Source organism: Antechinus flavipes, chromosome X (assembly GCF_016432865.1).
Source record: "Antechinus flavipes isolate AdamAnt ecotype Samford, QLD, Australia chromosome X, AdamAnt_v2, whole genome shotgun sequence".
Lineage (NCBI taxonomy): Eukaryota > Metazoa > Chordata > Mammalia > Dasyuromorphia > Dasyuridae > Antechinus > Antechinus flavipes.
This window is the reverse complement of record NC_067404.1, coordinates 40,935,676-40,939,825: the sequence shown is the minus strand read 5'-3', so window position 1 is coordinate 40,939,825 and position 4,150 is coordinate 40,935,676. Positions and strand designations below refer to the sequence as shown.

Here is a 4,150-nt window from a genome sequence, read left to right as displayed (position 1 = left end):
CCTTCTTTTCTCCATATACCTTTTTTTCTTCCTTCCCTCCTTCCTCCCTTCTTCCTTCCCTTGCTCCTTTTTTCCTCCCTTCTTCCTTCCCTTGCTCCTTTTTTCCTCCCTTCCTCCTTCTTTCCTTCTTCCTTCCCTCTTTCCTTCTTCCTTTTCCCCTTTTCTCTCTATCTTCTTTCCTTCCTCCCTTCTTCCTTCCTTTTCTCCCTTTCTCCTTCTTTCCTTCTTCCTCCCTTCTTCCTTCCTTCTTCCTTCCCTTCTCCTTCTTTCCTTCTTTCTTTCTACTTTCCTTCCTTCTTCCTTCACTCCCTCCCTCATTTCTTCCTTCCATTCTTTTCTCCCTCATTTCTTCCTTCTACCCTTTCTCCCTTTCTCCTTTCCTTCTTCTCTCCTTCCTTCCTTCCTTCCTTCTTCCTTCCTTTGTTTCTCTCTGCCCCCTTTCCTTCTTCCTTCTCTCTCTCCCTCTTTCTTCCTTCCTCCTTTTTTTCTCCCTGCTTCCTTCCCTCCTTACTTTATTCCTCCCTTCTTTTCTCTCTTCCCCCTTTCCTTCTTCCTTTCCTTCCTCTCTTTTCCCCTCCTTGCTTTTCTTCTTTTTCTTTCTTTCTATTAACATTTTTGTCTTACTCTCCCAAAACCTTTCTCCACCTCACCCTGATAAAATAGAAGAAAGACAAAAACCCTTAACAGACATAATTAAGCAAGACAAATTTCTACATTGGCCATTTTCAAAAGAATACACATACACACATGTAGGTATATATGTACATACACACATGTATCTCACTGTAGACTCCTGGCCCTTTACCTTTCTGTCAGGACATGTGTTGCGTGTTTCATTAAGCATCATGGTGATCAGAGTTCCTAAAGTTATGTGTGTCTTTTCTCAAAACATTTTTATTTATTCTTTTCAATCGCTCCTTGGTAGGAACAAAAGGTACTGAGTATATCTAAAGTTACAAGAAAGTTTCTCTCTCTTCTCTACCTCTTGTTTTGGTCTAGAATCGCTGGCAGACATCTTGGGCTTGAGACACGGCTGCCTTGAGAGCCCGAATGGTGGCATGTCAACCATCTTCAGTGGCTCCACCAGCTTCCCGTTGCTCTGGATGCTGGTGACCCCCCAGTAAGTGATGGTGGCACTCAGTTCACCCACTATGGCAGCAGCTACAGCCTCTGCTCTGCCATCTTCAGAGTAATGATCCTCCACAGTCAGGATGTGGCCAGGAGTCACACCAGCACTTTCAAGGATGAGGGTCTCATCCAGAGCTTAATGTAAAGGCACCAAGTACTCAGATGTTGAGCTTTTCTTTCTTCAGCTGCTCTGCCACTGCCAAGGCTTCATTGAGGGTCATCAGTGCCAGTCACAGTCACCTGGTCATCCTTGCTCTTGAGGATTACCTTAGCTTGGCCAACCTGAACATTTTTGTTGTTGTAGTAAATGATGGCAGTCTTTGGGTGGCTCGGCATTAAGAAACATATCCCCTTTGTGTTGGCGGCTAACTTCTGCTTTCTTAGTGGCCACAGCATCACTTGGATAAAAGACTACTCCATTGGGAACATTCCAGAACATAGCAAGATCTTCAAAGGCCATCTGAGAAGGACCATCTTCACCAATGGTAACCTTGCAGTGCGGGCCACACAGCTGGGTGTTGCTCTCTGAACTGGCTGCTCTACAGATCTGGGCAAAGGCCCCGGTGAAGAAGGCAGCAAATGTGCCGCAGGAAGGCATGGTTCTGTCATGGGTAGTGCAGCCCACAGTGATGCTCACCATGTTTTCTGTTCTGCAATGACTCAAGGAAGTGATCAGGATGCTCCCTGAAGAGTTCTAAAAAAGGTGGAATTCTTGGTGTCCCTGTCCAGGATAACCACACTGCACTGGCTTGCCCCAGTTTGGCCAGGGCCATGCCATAGCTTTGCAGGTGGCTAGCTTGTTTCCAAGTTTGTAATTTGGGGAAGATGGCATCCAGATGTTGGTGATGTTAACTGTGGGGACATCCTCTTTGGGGAGCCTGGCTAGAATCTTCTTGGTCTCAATGTGGCCATATATTTCCTCAGTGACCCATTCCACCATGTTTTTGGGAATGGGCTTCCCTTGCCAAGCTTCCTTGTCATATTCTACATCTGAGATTCTTCTGCTTCTATGTGCCTTAGTGACAGCTGGTGTCCTGTGCTCGCTCCAGTCAAAGACCTTGCAGAGTTCTTCCTCACCATGTCCATCCACAATGATTGACTTCCATCCAAGGGATTCACATCACTTCTGGCACACTTCTACATTCAGTGGGGCAGCATCACCCCGGCCCAGACGATTAATATCAAGGATGGCAATCAGGCTATCCAGCTTGTAGAATCCTGCGAAGGCCATGGCCTCCTACACAGAGCCTTCGGACAACTCACCATCGCCCAGCAAAGAATAGATATTGTGGCTGGCTCTGTCAAAGTATTTGTGTAGCCTTCCACAAGCTGCTCCGAGCCCTTGACTGAAAGTAACCACAAGTGTAAAGGCATTAGGGATGGGTGGCCATCCAAGATGGAGCTGATTTTCCTAAAGTTCAACAACTCGGCCTCTGGCAGGAAGCCGGCCTTGGCCCAGACTACATAGAGGATGGGAGCTGCACGACCCTCAGAGAGCACAAAGTGGTCGCTGCTGGCATCCCTGTGATCCTACAGTTTATACTTCATGGTATGGAAGAAAAGGATGCCATGATCTCTTCTGCCCTGCAGCATCATGAGGGGAGGCCCAAGCCGGCCATGGTGGTAGCTTGGATGGAGTGGATGGGCAGCTGGTTGGTGGTGTCTTTCACCGCCTGCAGTTTCTGTTTGTCCACCTTATGCTAATTCTCTGTGGCAAAAGGGGTTTGACGTGGATCCCAAGTCTTTGGCAGAGGCGATAACAGTGTGAGCAGAGATGGGACGCCCAAAGAGGAAGGAGGAGGAAGAGCCCTAAACTTTTCAAGGTATATTTTTAATTTCTTGATAGCGTTCTGGTGATTGCATAAGTTGTTCTCCTGGTTCTGTTTCTCCATATCAGTTCATCCAGACCTTCCCAGGTTTCTCTGAAACCATCCCCTTCCTTATTTCTTAGAGCACAATAGTATTCTATCACATTTATATACTTTATATACGCATTCAGCTATTCTTCACTAGGTACCCTCTCAGGTTTCCATTCTTTGTTAGCTCAAAAAGAGGTCTAAGTACTTTTGGATAGCCTTAAAATTTGTTTTGCTTAGTACTAATCTTTCCCTTATCTACCCTCTCTCTAATGTCCCCTCCTTCCTCCTATTTCCCTGTTGAATGCAAAGTATTTCTGTACCTAACTGTATGTGTGTATTTTTCCTTCTTTTAACAATTCAGATGGGAGTGAGGTTGATGTGAGACTGTTCTACTCTACCTCATCCTACTTGTTCCTACAAACTTACTTGCTTACCTGATTATGTAAGATAATTTCCCCTCATCTTTCTTTCCTTCTCCCTCCCCCTCCAAGTGTATTTTTCTTCCCCTTCATTTTCATTCTGCTTTTAAGATCATCAAGACATAATAAAATCACTTTCAGGCCTTCTGTCTAATTAAGAGCCCTGAGGATGATGGGATTGAGAAGTGGCACATATATGCTCTTCTCTTATTGGAATATAAGCAGTTTATCTTTGTTTAGTCCCTTCTCAGTGTTTATTCTTGTTTATATTTTTATATTTCTCTTAACTCTATGTTTAAATTTCAAAATTTCTATTCAGCACTGGTTTTTCTATAGCACTAAGCACGAAAATGCTTAGAAGTCCTCTGTTTCATTGCATCTATATTTTTTTTTTTGCCTGTAGAATTATACAGTTTTGCTGGGGAAGTTATTCTTACCTATAAACCCATATTTCAAGTTCTGGAGTTATTCTTCAGTCATGTCCTGCCTGTTATGACCCCATTTAGGATTTTTTTGGCAGAAATGGTGGAGTGACTTGCCATTTCTTTAATGGATCCATTTTGTCAGGCAATCAGTGACTTGCCCAGAGTCACACAGTTAGGAAGAGTCCAAGGCTAGATATGAACTGACTCAAGACACGGTGCCATATCCACTGAGCCATGAGCTATCTTTAGAATGGTGACTTCTAAACCATGTGTGATCCTGATTGAGATTCCTCAGGACGTGAATCTTTGCTTTCTAGCC

General features: G+C 44.6%; 1 pseudogene; it reads right to left on the bottom strand.

Annotated features, from left to right (window-relative positions):
- Nucleotides 1-995: 995 nt before the first annotated feature.
- LOC127543128 (transketolase-like) lies at nt 996-3,020 on the bottom strand (annotated as a pseudogene).
- Between the last annotated feature and the right edge of the window lie 1,130 nt (nt 3,021-4,150).